This window comes from Cyprinus carpio, chromosome B9, assembly GCF_018340385.1.
Source record: "Cyprinus carpio isolate SPL01 chromosome B9, ASM1834038v1, whole genome shotgun sequence".
Classification (NCBI taxonomy): Eukaryota; Metazoa; Chordata; class Actinopteri; order Cypriniformes; family Cyprinidae; genus Cyprinus; species Cyprinus carpio.
The window spans coordinates 1820034-1838929 of record NC_056605.1 but is presented as its reverse complement, the minus strand read 5'-3'; the positions used below and the strand labels follow the sequence as shown (position 1 = coordinate 1838929).

Sequence of the window (18896 nt, the reverse complement as noted above, 5' to 3'; positions counted from 1 at the left end):
CGACTGTGAAATACCAGCTGCAAAGTTTCTGAGCTGAGGCAGGAAATGTAGAGTAAAAATCTGGATGTGGACACCGTAACTGTTATAAACCATTTTGCTGTCCAATTAGTACTTATTCAAGGTTTAAAATTAACACCCGCCAACCAACCAGATGAGGGTGTAAAATACACCATGGCGGGCAACGCATATCAATTAACCAGTCAATTTGGCAGGTTATGATTCATAAATGTCCTATCACATTGCATGTCATCACTATCAGAGCTCTTTCCCAAAAAAAAACATTAGCAGAACAAAGCTTAGAAAGGGTTGCACACTGGGCAAGATGCATTATGCCACATCTTTAAATTTTGAATACATTTTCTATGAGTGTACAAACACTCTGCATTATTACACAGCATCTGTCAGCAGTGCCTGTCCACTACTCCAGAGGCTGTTAACCTACATCTGAACTGTGAACTCAACTTAACTCAACTTCACTCCTGCCTTTTTTGTTGGACTTTATACCTGTTGGTCTGGTCAGTTCTCACACTGCATCTCCACAGTTTGCTCCTGTTCATCTGCCCTGATGTCTCAAGCTGGTTTGGTTTTTCTTTTTCTTTTTTTGTCTGAACTCTCAAAGTTTCTGTTTAACAATCCTCTCTTCTGGAATCCTCCTTATAGCAAAGCTGACATCATAGACTTAAAAGACTCCGTATTGTTCTTTTTTTTCCAATATCAGGTTTGTCTTTCTGTAAAGACACTACTTACTTTCATGGACTAAACTCTGCCATTCAAGTAAAACAGATGCGGCCAATATCAGCATATTATTGAGTAAAGTATCAAGACAAAGAAAGAGAAAGTGTGCAATTACCTGTTAGTGCTTTCATTATAGGTCAAATCATACATTTGTGAAAATAAATAAGTTTGGCCTCTGTGTCCGCTGATAAAAGAAATTCCTTTTTGAAGAATTTTTTAACAGTAAAGGGTTTTCACAAGACAGGCTTCAGTTCAAGTACAAAAGATTGTTTAAAACAGGAATCAGCAACCTTTTCAGCACGACGTGCCATTTTAAAAGAAAAAAAATACAAATATGAAAATCATTCGAGGATTTAGATGCTGATAAAACGCGTCATCACAGTCTTGTGGAAGTGGTCCATTGTTTTTTAAGCTTTTCAAAAGTTTCTTAATTAACAGATATACAGTGTGACCGTACTGAACATCACTGTATGTGTGTGTGAAAAGGCCAATGCATTAAAACCATTCAGTTTATTCACCATTAATATGCGCTGCTTTAATTTATGCACGCACATACACACACACACATTACTCCAACACAGAGATCTGAGATTGCACTGTGCAAAAAAATAGCATTCAGAAGCTCATAAACTTGTCAGCGCTGCTACGCGGCTTTTATTAATCGATACTGATTTGCTACATTATTTTTCTCACCAACAAGGGGGGGGCAAAATCACTGTTTTTTAAAGGGGTCAATTGATGCGATTTCAAATTTTCCTATCTTTTTGGAGTGTTACAACCTCTTGGTGAATAAAGAAGATATGTAAAGTTGCAAAGACTAAAGTCTCAAATCCAAAGAGATATTCTTTATAAAAAGTGTGTGACGCTGTTTCGTTGAGAAAGTGAAACTACTTTGTTTTTGCCTTCCAAAAGAAGACACGACTAGAAATCATGTTTATATCACATTTATAATGGGTTTTATGTTTATGTCTCGTAACTCCGGTCGGACAAGGCATCACAATATGTTAAGAGGTGTAACATTTCCTTCACACGCTTGAGGCATTCGGCCAATCACAACACGCTGGATAGCTGGCCAATCGCAGTACACGCATATTTGAGAAAGAAAAAAAAATGAGTAATTTGCATTACTGGATATAGCTGTCGTTCATTAAACATTTCTATCATAAAACTTATTGTTAAAAGTTGACTAATATTAAATGATTTGCAGCTTCATCTTACCTCGTTCACTTTAACGTTAAACTGATGCTCCACGCTCGGTTTCTGTGAACACCGCCTTTTTTTTTTATTTGATTGGCCATCTCAGTCATTTTGACATTGACGAGTGCTGAGGCTTTGATCTGAAGTGCCTAGTTTGTGCAGCTGTGTGTTAATTCTCACACTTTAATAGTATTTATAGCTCCTAACAGGCTGTGTAACTGTGAGAAGTTATTACCTCAAAATGTATGTCAGTATGCAGTTTTCCCTATTTCTCGTGTGCCAGCGATTATCCCTCTGTGTGTCACTATTGGCACGCATGCCTTAGGTTGCCGACCCCTGGTTTAAAACATAGTTTTGTTCCTGAATATTTGCTCTAATGTTTTTGAATGGTCTAAAAACTCACTGACTCATACAGGCTACGTTTCACACTTTTAGAAGTGGGGTTTTTACCTGGGGTTATGAAACCTTGATCAAGAGCAGTGTTAACCCTGCAATGCGGTGCCAAATTGTGTAGTGTGAAACAATGTGGTGTTAGAATTTTACCAATCATGTGCCTCGTATTCGTGAGCTTTGGACAGTCATGGAAACACTGCTTGTTGTATAAACAGTAGTGTGAAATGATGGCATAAAACACATGAAATGAAGAAGAAACTGCTCTATTCTTATCTTTATAGTCCACCAAAAATTCCATTCTGAAAAAAATCGATAGTACTGTTGGCAAAATATTATATGAGAATGTGATATGTTAGCGCTTTATGTAAACATGTCTCACGCTGCATTTGTCCAATCAATGAGACTGACATAACGAATATACACATAGGAATGTTAACCCAGGGTTTAAGAATGTGCAGTGTGAAGCATCAGCTTATAAATATACAGGAACAATTGTTAAAACTGGGCAAAGCATAAGCAGTGTGAAACATGAAGCAAAATAACCCAGGATTCTGTTTAACAAAGGATTAAAATGACCCAGGTTCAAATATTTCAAGTGTAAAAAGCCCTTTAAAGTTATTGTCCCTCAAAAGAAGGAGTCAACTCTAAATTGATTGAGTTGTTTAAAATTCAAATCCCATTTCTGTGAAGTTCACAGTCACACGTCACAAGTTACCAAATGTGCATAATGCGCGCCTACATTCTGCTTGTATAACCCCAGTGAAAACCTGAACTTTTCTCAAACACTGTAGCTCGTTTGTGTGGATAACCTGTCGACAAAACACTGTCTGACACTTTGAGGACACTAGGAGAAATGATGCCTGTCTAAAACATGCAGAGACAAGAGGAGTAATACAAACAGGGAACAACCCCAGTGCTGATACTGGTGATATAAAAGCACTTCTGGAAGGCCTCTTACCCAGTCTGATTAAAGGACCTGAACTAACTGCAGCATATATTACTATTGGAAAATAAACAGAGTAATATTTTCTTTCTGTTTCAGACACATAAATCCACTCATTGACACCACTATTTTCACTGAATTGAACTTCTGTATACTGATTACATTATATGTATTAATAGCATTAGTACTAGACAGGGCTGTTGTCTGAACACCTGATGCATGAGAAAAACAAAATGGCAAACACTTCGGGAGTTCTGAAGATGCCATCTGATGGTAAAATTCTACAGGATTTCCAGGGGATGTGGGTTACATTTTTTTAATGATCTGCCCGGAAACAAAGCCATTGTGACCCCAAACCCCCTCATTGAAGAAGAAAGCTGTTGTGTTTACAACTGCGACAATGAAGACTTCTTAGGATCAACTAAACACTGGATTTTCAAAAGTATCTGAAGTTCAAAACATGGACTTTGCGCCACAGTTGCAGTACTTGCATGATGGTTACAGATGTGCAGATCAGCTCTGATCACCTGAATTCGCTGTTAAAGATACATCATCCATTTCATCACAAAAGAGGTATTTAAGTACGTCTGAATTGCATTTTAACATATTTTCAAAAAAAGTTAATTAATAATAAAGAATAAATAAATAAATCACATCATTGAACCCAAAATAACCAACATTTCATGAACTATATGATCTTAGGTCCCAATGTGATATTGGCGAAACATATTTGGTAAATGCTCCAGTGTGAATTTGTGATTGTGCTCTGGAAACTTTCAAATGTTTGTTTACAGCGTGTTTTTGTATTATTAAGCGATGTAGCCAATCACAGACAATCTGTTGGCTTCTTGAACTCAGTGCCTACTCAGAGATGTTAAAGTTATCCATTCACCACACAAATCTATGGGAGTGTTAAGTGCTAAGTTCTGTGTGTTCGCAAATTCTCTTACCGTAACAAAGTGTAGACACAATGCAAAGAAGAGATTCAGTGATTGTAACAAAGGTTTGTGAGACTGTGATAAACTGAAGTGAGTGACAGCTTTTCAGTGATTAAGAAAGGGAGCAGTCTTTGCATGCTTGACAGGCAAAATATAAAACATTCAGTATCTGAATAAAAGCCTTGTTTTTGAATGCTGCTAAGAAGACCAATGGCCGCAAAGTCTTAAGAATGATTCACTCTCAAAACTGCAATGGACAAGACAAAAAATATGATATGGCAAACTTTTTTATTATTATTATTTTTCTTTTTATTTTTTGTAATTTCTTCTTTTGTGATTTGAGAAAAAATAAGGCAACCAGAACAACATAAGGTTGTAGGACTGTGAATCTATGGGTAGACAGTGATTAGATTCGATTCACATTCATAGGTTTTCGATTCGATTCAAGAACGTTTTTTGCACATTTCGAACGATTTGATTCGATTCACAATTAAATTTGATTCGATTCGATTATAACAATTCGATTCTGCATTCTTTAAGTGCATTCACAGGATTATTTAAATGATTCCCCTATATTATTTAAATGCTTAGTTGGGGGCAAATCACACAGCAGCCTTTATGGTTAGAGAACCATAGGTTAAGGAGAGAGAGAGAAAAAACACTTTTGTCTATTGTTAGATGCTAGTTTAATGATGCTATGGCATGACATGGCATACGTAAAAAAAAAAAAAAATTGTAAGCCATGATTTAAAAAAAAAAAAGAGCTATAAAATTATTATGCATAGGCTAACATTTTGTCACACCAGGGGCGTAGCCATAATTTCAGAAGTGACAGAAATGTCAAATAGAATAAATTTATGGATGTATATATTATTTATTTTACAAGGAATTATTTTCTTATCTCTCACTTTGAATTTGCTATAAGAAATCAAATACACTGCTGGAGAATAATCAATCATTTGTAATCTATTTTTTTTCTAATGGCAATTTTATGATTTTTTTATATTCTACAAACAATTATTTCAATTTTCTGCACATAATTAGGTAGAAAATATACTTTATAGTTTCTGTAGTGTAATAAATAATATGCCAATTAGCACTGCATCATTCTTAAATTTTATTTATTTATTGTGTTTTTTGTCTTTTTTTTTTTTTTTTTTTTTTTTTTTTTTAATCAGTTTAGCTGCAGATATCTGGGACGTCTTAAGTTCTATGAGTGCGAGATCACTTCTCTTTCAGTGCGAAAACTTCTTTATCTCATTTTCATTAAATAAAATGCTGTAGTATTTAACTTTTCCTCTCCATCTGTGAATGATGATTCTTAATGAAAACGCATCCGATGTCTGTTTGCTAAAGCAATGAATGCTACTTTCATACATCTGATTATCAGATAAACCTCACGCTCTTATTTAAAGATGTTAATGTTGTTGTTTTTTAACAATTTCCTTCATCATTCGGTTCAACAAGATTGTTAAAACACATTTATCATTCAATGGAACTGTGCATATGCTTTAGACACTTACATTTCTGCTCCATCCATGCAATAAATACGCAGCCTTCGACTGCTCAGGTAACGTCATCGGTAAGATGCCAAGAGCCAATGAAAAACTACAGAAAAGTAAAACTACTTCACTTTAGTATTACTGGCCTAAGGAGAGATCACACATCAGCTGCTCAAAAAATGTGTCTGTGAGACGAACGGAGTGCGAGTGCATTCCTGTGATAGTCACAGGCGGTAAATGGCTGTGATGCGAGAGATGCGAGGCACGAACACTGTTCAAGGTCTCCATTAATTCGGCTTGTAGTAATTTAATGTGTATGTATTCTGAAAGCATTGAATCGCTATAGAAGTCGCGATTCATTCGATTCTTAGGATTTTAAATCGATTACTGTCCGAAATCGGCGATTCATGATTTAAAAATCATGTTTCAAGATCGATGCATATGCATCATCAGGGTTTGTAATTGATGAGGCTGACCAATTATTTACAGAATTTAGCACATATCCCAAACACAAGTTGTGGAATGGTAAATAATCTATCAGAGAGACAGTAAAATAAGGGTTACTAAAGTAAAAGAGCACATTTTGGTTGTTGGCGCCCCATATACAAGTCGTTTTATCGGTTTATGATTGGACCATTATTGCAGTGATTTACTAACTGGTGCAGTGCTTTGATGGTCCTTTTTGAACATTTTGTTGACAATAAGAAACGTTGCACCAACAAGTCAACGTACTCGTGAGATAACGTGTTAAAGGGACCATCAAAATAAACTGAAACCCTTCTCTTTCCTTTAACAACCATGTTCGAAGACGTACCCCTGTACATATTCCAGGGTGACAATACCAAGATTCACCAAGGTTAATTTGTGAAATAGTAGTTCAGTGAGCATGAGGAATCATGTTCATGTATGAATTGGCCACCACAGAATCCTGAGCTAAACTCTATTGAAAGTCTTGAGGATGTGCTGGAGTCGACTTTACAGAGTTGTTCAAGTCATTGTCAATACAAGATCTCAGCCAAAAATTAATGCAACTCTTGATGGAAATAAATGCTGTGATGTGGCATAACATTGTCGAAACGATGCCGCAATGAAGGTACAATAAAATCAAAGATAAAGGCAGCCCAACAAAATATTATTATGTGCAACTTTTGTGACAGGGAGAGTCAAAAGCCTACTCCACTATATCCCAGACTTTCAACATGGTTAAGGTCAGGACTCTGTTGTGACCAATCTTTCACAAACTGAGCCTGGTGAATCTTGGTATTGTCATCCAGGAAAATGGTTGTCTGAGAAATAAATATATATGCGCTGCATTAGTTAGTGTTAAAGGAACTGTTGCTAAACATACACGAATGAAACATATAAATCACTGAAATAAAGTTTAATCTTAAAATCTTATGTATTGGCTTATTTAAATCCAGACTGTGACTTTTTTTTTTTGCCAGGAAATGCATTTACACACCTAAGAAACCAACCACAGAGAACACTGGAAAAGAATGGTGGCAGTGTGATGAAAAAAGTAGGGGGAAGGGGGCAGAATCACCTTTAAGTGATTCTTCCCCTGTGGCTGCCATCCCATATTTGTTGCAATCACTGTACATGACACAATATAAGACTATATTATACCTACCTGTAAGTTCTTATACAAAGTAATGTTGTTTCAAAAAGTATATGGCATGGTGTGATCTGTCTGAGTGTTTCAATGAGTCTGTCTGGTCTTTGTTATGCTGAAAGCTCAGTGTGGAGTTGATGGCTCCAGCCGAGGTGAGAGACAAACCCTTAACTCTCTTCTGCATCACAAAGGCATACTAACAAAGTGTCAACTGGCCGCAATTTTGCAACATCGAGTCACCCTACTACCCTCGACAATCCTTCGTCCAATGCTTTATCATTGGGCAATAATCTAGAGCAAACTTGAACAGACGTATTTCGGATCTTGTATCTGATGGCTTTGATTCATGTTACACAACACTTTGGATGTTTAATTGCACTACTACATTAGTATACTCTTCAAAGAAAGAGGATGTGTTCAAATAAACTCATTACAAAGTAAGTTTATCATTTCTAGTAGTACGAACACCGAGAGAGTTGATTTATCTAGATAAAAAAGTTTAATGTAAAGCGAAGAAGAGACGAGATTCTTCAATAAAGGCAACGCAAAAGCCTATATCTTACCTTCACAAAGCGTTGAGAACAGAAGAGCTGAAGGATATGTCAATGCTGTCGTGAAACGGACAGCGATCATTCTCCGTCTACATCCATAAACTTCCTCAACTTCATGCAATGTTTACGACTGAAAAGGATCGTGCTGGATCCTTCCTGTTTTCATGTGTTTTACTAGCGGTCGGCGTGGGACATGCCTGCAGTAGGAGGAGCGCCCCCACCCCACGCACTCACACACACTGACTCCCATTAGTGCATAATTTCCTACGCGCACGTTTTCACAACTGTGAGCTATGTGTCAAAACCAGGAGGGTATTCGAGAAAGCAAGTTATGTGACATACCCGGGTAACTTTACAGATAGGTTAACGGATAACCTACACTTTCGGTTTAAAAAACGGAGATAACTTTCAGGGTATGTAGGTTAGCAACTTAATCTGAACAAAACATTTTCCGTAGTAAATAATTGATAAAATATTACAGACTTATATAGCACTATTATAAAATGTATATATATACAGGTGCATCTCAATAAATTAGAATGTCATGGAAAAGTTCATTTATTTCAGTAATTTAACTCAAATTGTGAAACTCGTGTATTAAATTCAGTGCACACAGACTGAAGTAGTTTAAGTCTTCAGTTCTTTTAATTGTGATGATTTTGGCTCACATTTAACAAAAACCCACCAATCCACTATCGCAACAAATTACAATGACAAAAATTATAAATGCAACACTTTTGTTTTTCCCCCTATTGTTCACAAATCTGTCTAAATTTGTGTTAGTGAGCACTTCTCCATTTTAGAGTGGCCTTTTATTGTGGCCAGCCTTAGGCACGCCTGTGCAATAATCATGCTGTCTAATCAGCATCTTGATATGCCACACCTGTGAGGTGGATGGATTATCTCAGCATAGGAAAAGTGCTCACTAACACACATTTACACAGATTTGTGAACAATATGTGAGAGAAATAGGCCTTTTGCGTACATAGAAAAAGTCTTAGATCTTTGAGTTCAGCTCATGAAAAATGGGGGCAAAAACAAATGTGTTGCATTTATAATTTTGTTCAGTTTAGAAAATAGTGACATGCCAGTCAGCTAATCAACTCAAAACACCTACAAACGTTTCCTGAGCCTTCAAAATGGTCTCTTAGTCTGACAGTTGTCCAGAAGACAATCATTGACACCCTTCACAAGGAGGGTAAGCCACAAGCATTCATTGCCAAAGAAGCTGGCTGTTCACAGAGTGCTGTATCCAAGCATGTTTACAGAAAGTTGAGTGGAAGGATAAATGTGGAAGAAAAAGATGCACAACCAACCGAGAGAACCGCAGCCTTATGAGGATTGTCAAGCAAAACTGATTCAAGAATTTGAGTGAACTTCACAAGGAATGGACTGAGGGTGGGGTCAAGGCATCAAGAGCCACCACACATAGACATGTCAAGGAATTTGGCTACATTTGTCGTATTCCTCTTGTTAAACCACTCCTGAACCACAAACAACGTCAGAGGCATCTTACCTGGGCTAAGAAGAAGAAGAACTGGACTGTTGCCCAGTGGTCCAAAGTCCTCTTTTCAGATGAGAGCAAGTTTTGTATTTGTATTTTGGAAACCAAGGTCCTAGAGTCTGGAGCAAGGGTGGAGAAGCTCATAGCCCAAGTTGCTTGAAGTCCAATGTTAAGTTTCCACAGTCTGTGATGATTTGGGGTGCAATGGCATCTGCTGGTGTTGGTCCATTGTGTTTTTTGAAAACCAAAGTCACTGCACCCGTTTACCAAGACATTTTGGAGCACTTCATGCTTCCTTTTGCTGGCCAGCCTTTTGAAGATGCTGATTTCATTTTCCAGCAGGATTTGCCACCTGCCCACACTGCCAAAAGCACCAAAAGCTGGTTAAATGACCATGGTATTAGTGTGCTTGACTGGCCAGCAAACTCACCAGACCTGAACCCCATAGAGAATCTATGGGGTATTGTCAAAAGGGAAAATGAGAAACAAGAGACCAAAAAATGCAGATGAGCTGAAGGCCACTGTCAAAGAAACCTGGGCTTCCATAGCACCTCAGCAGTGCCACAAACTGATCACCTCCATGTCATGCCGCATAGAGGCAGTAATTAAAGCAAAAGGAGCCCCTACCAAGTATTGAGTACATGTACAGTAAATGAACATACTTTCCAGAAGGCCAACAATTCACTAAAATGTTTTTTTATTATTATTATTATTAATTGGTCTTCTGAAGTATTCTAATTTGTTGAGTTTCACAATTTGAGTTGAATTACTGAAATAAATTCAATGTCAAATTCAGAAACGTTAATTCATATGATTAATAATGACCTTAAGGTTAGATTACTGTAATGCTTTATTGGGTGGTTGCTCTGCATGCTCACAATAATAAAAAAACTCCAGCTGGTCGAAAATGCAGCAGCTAGAGTTCTTACTAGAACCAGGAAGCATGACCATATTAGCCCAGTTCTGTCTGCACTGGCCCCCTATTGAACATCATTTACTAGGGCTGCTCAATTATGACAAAAATTATTTTGGTCAATATTTGGCAATATAACCAAAACTTTATATGAATGATTTATTTAAAGATAGTGATATATATCAAATATATATTTTCTGTAAGGCTGCTATGTTCACGGTGTGTGTGTGTGTGTGTGTGTTTACTACTCACTGCTGTGTGTGTACACTTGGATAGGTGAAATGCAGAGAACAAATTCAGAGTATGGGACACCATATTTGGCCATACGTAAAATTTTTCCATTCCTTCCTTTACTTAGTAGTAAAAAAAAAAGTCTTCAAATTATTGAAAATAATTAAACTGTCAGTAATAAAAAAAAAAGCAAAGGACAAATACAATAGAATAAAAAAAATACAAATGAAAGAAACTTTGCCTTTTTTTATTCCAAGTCTACACTCTTAAAAATAAAGGTGCTTCACAATGCCATAGAAGAACCTTTTCATCCAAAAGGTTCTTTGTGGCGAAAGAAGGTTCTTCAGATTATAAATAGGTAAGAAAGAGATGGTTCTTTAAAGAACCTTTGACTAAATGGTTCTTTGTGTAACCAAATATGGTTCTTCTATGGCATCGCTGTGAAGAACCTCTTGAAGCACCTTTATTTTTAAGAGTGTAAAGTATTCAGTTATACTACAGAAGTTGAAAAATCTAATGTAAAACAAAACAGCATAGTCTTCACTTTAAGAATTAAACTATTTTTTTTGTTTTTAAAGCTAAAGTCATCCAGTCAAGAGCAGTAAGTGATTTTGTCTTTTTCTTTTGTTATTTTTTATGCATTCTGAGAGCTCTTCGATCCTCCCATAGACAGCAAGGGTACTACCACGAGGCCAAGAAATGAAGTAAGGACATCAGTAAAATAGTCCATTTGACATCAGTTGAATACTTTTTGTGCGCAAAGAAAACTAAAATAACAACTTCTTTTAAAAAAGTTTAAATATTTAAAATTTTGGAGAATATCAAGAAGCATGTGCATTTCTGCCTCCTAGATTGTGTTTTATTAATGTCTACACTTAATCCAACCCCTTATATACCCCTTACAATAATGCAAAAACAGTAATTATTGTTGTACAGTGTGAGAAAAATTACGCTATATTGATGTGCACATGCAGTAGTTTTTGCTGTTTCCCTTCTAACCTTAACCCTGTTTACGCTCATTTCATTACATAACTGACTAGGGTTAAGTGAATAATCACTAAGCTCCACATTTTGACACATTTTTGTATGTATTTGACCTTTTTGGTGCCCACCATGAGTCAAAAGATGACTTTACATGTCCGTGTTCTGTTCCATCTCTGAGGACAAGCACAGAAAGCCTCTTGAGGAAAAACACAAGCTCTCTTTCGCACTTTTAAAAACATGAATTAATGTAATCAACTCTAATAAATCAAACACGTCTCATTTTGGAAAAGTCGCGTTATATAATTTTACTGATTTGCATGTGAAATTGGACTTGCTGCTGGAAAGGGGGTGAAATGTGGCACAGTTATTGTTTTTATCTCGATCAAAACCGAAGTTGAAACTGTATTAGATTAATTTTTCACAGCCCTACTTCTGATTGTGTGGTCCAAAAGTTTTATGCACCACAAGGGTAACACTTTATAATAACGTTCTGTTGTAAGTCATTTATAAATTATTAGTTAATGATGAACTAATCATTTACAAAACATGACTATACATTCATAAATGACTAATAAGTAATGAGTTAACATTTTAATAATGTTTTATTAATTCAGTTATAAGTCACTTATAAGTTATTAGTTAATGATGAACGAATCATTTATAAAACATGACTATATGTTCAAAATTGTTTTGTATAATTATCTCAAAAAACAATTGTTAATCATGAACAAATGATGAATAAACCATTAGTAAATGATCAGTATATGATTTTTATTGATGAAGTTGTTAGCTGGTCCGTGTTCAAAAGCACAAACATGCAGGTATGCTAAAGCACTATTTTTGAGAAGAGTAATTCATTTGTTACAAAGTGTTCAACACCTGTTATAGATGATGTGTAAACGCATGAATAAATCATTTACAAAGCTTTCTGCATCCCCAATCTAAAGTGTAAACTATTCATCACTTGTAAATGTGTTACATATCATTTGTAGACCTTTCTTACCTGTTACAAATTTTTTGTATATGTACACGTCATGTATAACACTTTCTGCATCCCCTAATCTAAAGTGAAAACTATTCATCACTTGTAAATATGTTACATATAATTTGCAGATCTTTCTGTTACATGATATATCTCATTCCATCACTTTACCCAAGCTTGAACTTATTTTTATTTAAATAAATAAATGAACACTCTGCCACCATTTAATCAGCACTTACTTGTTTATTTTTTATTTTGTTTCCCATGGGACAGCTGCTCACCATAACATGAAAACGCACCATAAACGTAGTCCATTATTTTGTGCATTTTATTCCAAGTCTTCAGAAGTCGTACGATACCACCATGTGAGAAAAAGATCTGTTTTTCGTAATATAATCTTTATACATTAATAACAGTACATAGCTGCCGTGTTATCCGTTAAAACTTTAAAAATTGGCGCTTCTACACAACGACACTGGTTTGCGGTAGTGACGTCAAACCTCGCTCCTTATTGGCTGTCACTTGTTATTTGCGACCACCATAGATTGTTTGCGACATGCCAAATTGTGTGTTGAGTGAGATGCAGCGCGACGCTTTGAAGGATGGAAATGCAGATCAGGAGAATGTTTGCAGCGATTAATCACTTTAATTTCATTCTGTAACTCACACAAAATTGTTTTGCTGTCAGAACACTGGTAATGTAGCACACGCGTCGTTTTATCTGTTCTTTATACTGCTTTTTGTAATGTTTTAAATAAATTATTGTGACTAACATACATTTATCTGCCTGTTACACTTTGTTTATTGTCAAAATGGTTATGTTTAAGATTATAGGGTGGAGTAGCGAGCTGAAAATGATCTTTTTTATACAATAGTATATTAACTAAGATAATAGTCACTGTCAAATATCTATATTGCGTTTTTATTTTTGTGAAGTGGCTAAAAAGTTGTATATAAGGAGTGAGTTAGAGGCTCAAAGATATCTATATAATAGTAAAATATATTTGCATAAAAATATATATATAATTTAAATATCATATAAGGGATTTGTATAGATTTGTATATCCTGTAACTGAAAGGTATACCAGAACCTTTGCATATGGCGAATACATGGTAAATTTACCAACTGCAGTTTGTACATAATTTATAAAGATATGCTAATTATATGTAACACATTTACAAGTGATGAATAGTTTTCATTTTAGATTAGGGGATGCAGAAAGTGTTATACATTACTTGTGTACATATACAAATAATTTGTAACAGGTAAGAAAGGTCTACAAGTGATATGTAACACATTTACAAGTGATAAATAGTTTACACTTTAGGGGATGCAGAAAGCTTTGTAAATGATTTATTCATGTGTTTGCACATCATCTATAACAGGTGTTGAACACTTTGTAGTGTGTACTAAGTGCTGACTGGTGAGGGTATAGACAGCTGTCTTCTCTGACACACATGGGGTCTTTAACGCTGTGCACCTGATGTGAGCTTCAGTGGAAGGGGTCCACTTCATCACTAGATCCACACACTCCACACAGAACACAAGTCTGTTAAAGGATTTAACACGAGCCACTGGAATCACCTGACTAAGGCATTTATAAATGTTTATCCACTTCAAAACAAATGAATTACTCTTCTTAAAAATAGTGCTTTAGCATACCTGCATGTTTGTGCTTTTGAACACGGACCAGCTAACAAATTCATCAATAAATCATATACTGATAATTTACTAATGGTTTGTTCATCATTTGTTCATGATTAAAAATTGTTTATTGAGATAATTATACAAAACAATTTTGACATAAATACTTCAATGATTTATAAGTGATAAATAATGTATCAACTAATAACTTATAAACCATCTACTAATGATCAGTTTGATTTATTTCATGATTTGAACTTTTTTTAAGATGCCTTACAATACATTTGTAAATCGTTAGCATACCACTCAATCATTTATGAACATAGTCATGTTTTGTAAATGATTCATTCATCATAAACTAATAACTTATAAGTGACTTATAACTGAATTATTAAAACATTACTAAAATGTTAACTTATTACGTATTAATCATTTATGAAAGTATAGTCATGTTTTGTAAATGATTAGTTCATCAACTAATAATTTATAAATGACTTACAACAGAACGTTATTATAAAGTGTTACCCACAAATCTAGAAATATGAGATAATGTGCTTGTTAATGTTAAACTAATGAACTTATTTAACATTACCAAATGATTAACAGATTATCAATTAATGTAATTTGTTCCTCCGGGATTACACAATAAGACCTTTTTTCAATGGAAACATATGGGTATAGTAACAATACAAGATCTTTATAGGGAAAGTACATTTAGTTCTTTTGAAAAACGAAAACAATTCTACGATCTTGTTCCCGCTCATTTTTTTTTTCGTTATTTGCAAGTCAGAGACTTCGTTAGGAAGCATATTTCAGACTTTGAAACTCTGAATTTAAATCCAACTTTAGAGAGTATTGCTAGTGTACACCATGGTGCGAGTGGTACCGTGTCAAACTTTTATAAATTATTGGCAGAAAAGGTGGACAATAACACTCACAAAATAAAACATAATTTTAATATTCATGTTGACATGTGGGATGAGTGTTTAAGAAATATACATACATGTTCTGTAAATACTAGACATAATCTGATTCAGTTCAAGATTATTCACAGGATTTGTTATTCTAAATCAAAACTTCATAACTTTTATCCCACCATTTCTCCACTATGTTATAAATGTAAAACATTAGAAGGTACCCTGTTTTATTCTTTATGGTCATGTAGTAAGATTCAGCCATTTTGGAAATGTATATTTAAATTTCTTTATGAAGTATATTCTGTTGACTTGGAACCTGAGCCCTGTATTGGACTTTTAGGTGCAGAGAATGCCTTTTGTAGTAAATATCAAATACAGGCCATTTTGCTCTGCATGTTGCTTGCAAAAAAAACGATCTGATCTACAGATGTGGAAAGCAGATTCTGTTCCTACGTTTGAGATGTGGGCAAGGGAACTAGGAAATATGTTACATCTGGAAGAATTGAGATTTATATTAAAAGATAAATTAACCATTTTTCTTGTGGATGGGGGGAGGGGTGTTCTAATATAAAGCTTTAAATTTCTTGGATTGAAAGTCATGTATAGTATACAGCTAAGAGTGTAAGACTTTGATGTTGCATTTTTCTTGTATAGTAGCTACTCTGTGACATTGTATATGTGTTGTTTCAAGAAAATTAAATAAAGAGATGAAAAAAAAAATGTCATTTAAAATGCTTACATGTCATTAAACTTTCAATTCATATGATCATGCTTTTTTTTTTTAATCTTAAAATGATATTGACAGATGGTTTACAATGATTAAAAGCTTCATTAGTAAATCATTAACAAACATTAACTAATGATCCGTTAAGCATTATATAATGTTTACAAATATCATTAAACTTGCAATGCATTTTAAAAATTTACAAAAGATTTTAACAAAAATTAAACAATGATTACAAGTTTATTTGTTAATGTACTGTTGAATGCTTACGAATGCTATTAAACTTCAGTTATATCTATCTATCTATCGATCGATAATATATTCATTAACTCATAATCACAGTCTGTAAAGGTCATATATTTGGTCTTTGTTTGTTGCGTAGACTTCTACTATTGCACATTTTAAATCATTTATTAATTATTTGTTAATGTTTTTGCAATACCCAATCTAAAGTGGAAACTATTCATCAATTGTAAATGATTATAACATTTAATAATCATCCGTACCTTCATAAGCAGTCATTTCGATGGCAAAAAAATTTCCCAAATGACCAGAATTTACCCTATTTTCACATCTTTACAGATCAATTATTAATCATTTGTTCATGTTTTTGCAGTACCCAATCTAAAGTGGAGACTATTCATCATTTGTAAATGTTTTTAAACATTTAAAAAAAAAAATTTTGTATCTTTATTTTCACTGGACTTTTAGCTACTGTAACAATGTTTGTGTAAAGGGTTAAGTTTAGGTAAATGCTTGGTAGAGACATTACACACATTGTAATTTGGGTGCAAAACATGTTTTTTATTGCCTGAACACTTATATTAGTATACTATTCTGAATCATTAAACAGAATATTCCTTGAATCATATGTTAAATTTACCCCTGTACACTGTTGACCACTTACCCAACCCTTAAACCAACCCATACACCAAACCTGAGCCTAACCTTACCTGCATCCCACCTCAGAGTTGATTGATATTGTGTTGTCTTTGTGTAGTATTCCCAGTGGTGAACGCAAAGCATTTTGGGAAACCGCGGCACAAACATAACGCGCCAGACTTCTATGCATGGAGGGAAGAACGCTGTTTTATAAACTGAAATAGTCGTTCTCACGATAGAAGTGGCGTAAAGCTTAAGAACGGAATATCCTTTTATCGTTTTCCAGCGTGGAAAAATAATAGTACACGCCATGTTTCAGAGGTGACAAAAAGCTGACGAATGGCATGGATACCAGCAGTAAGGAGCCCAAGATTACCTTCGATAACACTCCACCACACACGATGGTGTGTTCAAAGCATTTTCACAAAGGTAAGTTACAATTACTCTCTGTAAATGTTATGTTGTGGGCCAATAACCAGCGTGTTTTGTTTGACTTAACCAGACCATTAGATTTGACGTTAGGCCAATGTTAACTGTTAAGTAGCATGAAATGGCTAGAAGATGAGCTTAAGTTAGCAACGTACTAAAGCGTAACGTTAATCAGTTTTAAAAATGTTGTACATCTAGGCTACATAGCAATTTATTTGGTGACTGTGTTTGCAGGCAAACCTGCCTATGAAATGTTGGAGTTTGATCCTGACTGGACCCCTTCTCTGTACCACGGCCATACTGAGGTCAAAGCCACGAACGCAGACCGGTTCAAGCCTTTTTGGAGAATTATATACCATGCTCACATCTAATATGTGAATGTTTATTGTTTTCCAAAAGATTTTGTAATGTCTCTTCTCACATGTAATGATTTTTAGCCATGTCTGTAAATAAAATACACAAAGACTGAATGAAATTCTGCCTCCTTTATCTGTATTAAGGAAGAATTGTGCAAAATCAGTGTTCTTTGGTTGCAAACACAATTACATAACTTAAATAGTAGTAACAATCCAACTTAATGTCAGTTTCTTTACATATTTAACATGTAAATACATTTAGATGAATACATTTACATTATAAAAAGTCCATAGAAAACTTTGTGTGTGTATGCACTAACACTTAGTATCATGTAGTTGTAAATATATGGGTGCTGGAAGTTGGGCAACAGTTTGACGTCCCTTGACCAGTCGCTCTGCTCGTAAGGATCCAGTCCTTTGATTCCCTTTATTTTCTCGTCATATCTCGTCTTTGCATTAGGATTTAGTTTTAGGCGGTATGGTCCGACAATGTTTTCTTTAGTCCGCTGCATTTTGTACGATTATATATCACGCTAATTTTTCATTATTTTCATGCCAGAACACTAGCCTGCTATGCCAGCCCATGTAAACGGGCCAAACATACCCATAATTCTTTGCATTCTGATGACGTTGCCGCCCAGTTGGTCACATGTCTTAGTGATCTCTATAGCAGCAAGTGTTGTCCATTAACAAAAACATTTAATCATTGTATAACATCTGTTAAAATCATTTGTAGATTTTCAAGATGTGCATGATAATAGAATAGAAATTTAATTATATTTTTAAGCATTTTAATTTACATGAAATGTTAATTATTAGGTAGTTTAATACATTTATTAGTAAACATTAACAAGCACATTATTTCACAATAATGTGAGTATATATTAACTAATGATCCGTTAAACATTACATAATGTTTGTTAAGGATTTAATAATGAAACTTATAATAAAGTGTTACCACAATGTCTAATAGGGAGCCAGTGCAGTGTTGACAGAACCGGTCTAATATGGTCAAACTTCCTGGTTCTAGTAAGATCTCTAGCTGCTGCATTTTGGACCAGCTGGAGTCTGTTTATTAAGCATGCAGAGTAACCACCCAATAAAGCATTACAATAATCTAACCTTGAGGTCAAGCACGCACAAATTAATGTTTCTGCATTTGCCATTGAGAACTTAGTGTTATATTGCTGAAATAATGGGGTTGATTCCCAGGGAATAGATAACGTTTAAAAATAAATAAATAAATAAACAGTAACACTTTCTGTGAAGCCCATATTTATAATACATTATAAGGGTATTCCTAAGGCATTATAATGAATGCATAATGCATTATAAAAAAGAAAAAAAAAGAAAAAGTATAATGTTATATCATCTTATAAATAATCACAATTAAAATACATTATAATGCTTACGCATTTCTGGTTATAACTTTTAAGATTGTGATTATTTATAACACAC

The 18896-nt window shown here is 34.7% G+C and overlaps 1 protein-coding gene and 1 long non-coding RNA gene across 2 annotated transcripts in view; one reads left to right on the top strand and one right to left on the bottom strand.

The window, feature by feature from the left end:
* The window catches only part of LOC109077091 (activin receptor type-1-like), a 30118-nt gene extending 22054 nt beyond the window's left edge, over positions 1-8064 (bottom strand). Inside the window, exon 1 of the mRNA XM_042730594.1 lies at positions 7884-8064. The gene's annotated coding sequence lies outside the window, so the exon portion shown is untranslated. The remainder of the gene's footprint in view (positions 1-7883) is intronic.
* An 8877-nt stretch (positions 8065-16941) lies between these two features.
* Positions 16942-17549, top strand: LOC122138375. Its single transcript, XR_006155510.1, has 2 exons — positions 16942-17082; positions 17317-17549. It is a non-coding gene; the product is annotated as an uncharacterized LOC122138375 (long non-coding RNA).
* The last annotated feature ends 1347 nt before the right edge of the window (positions 17550-18896 follow it).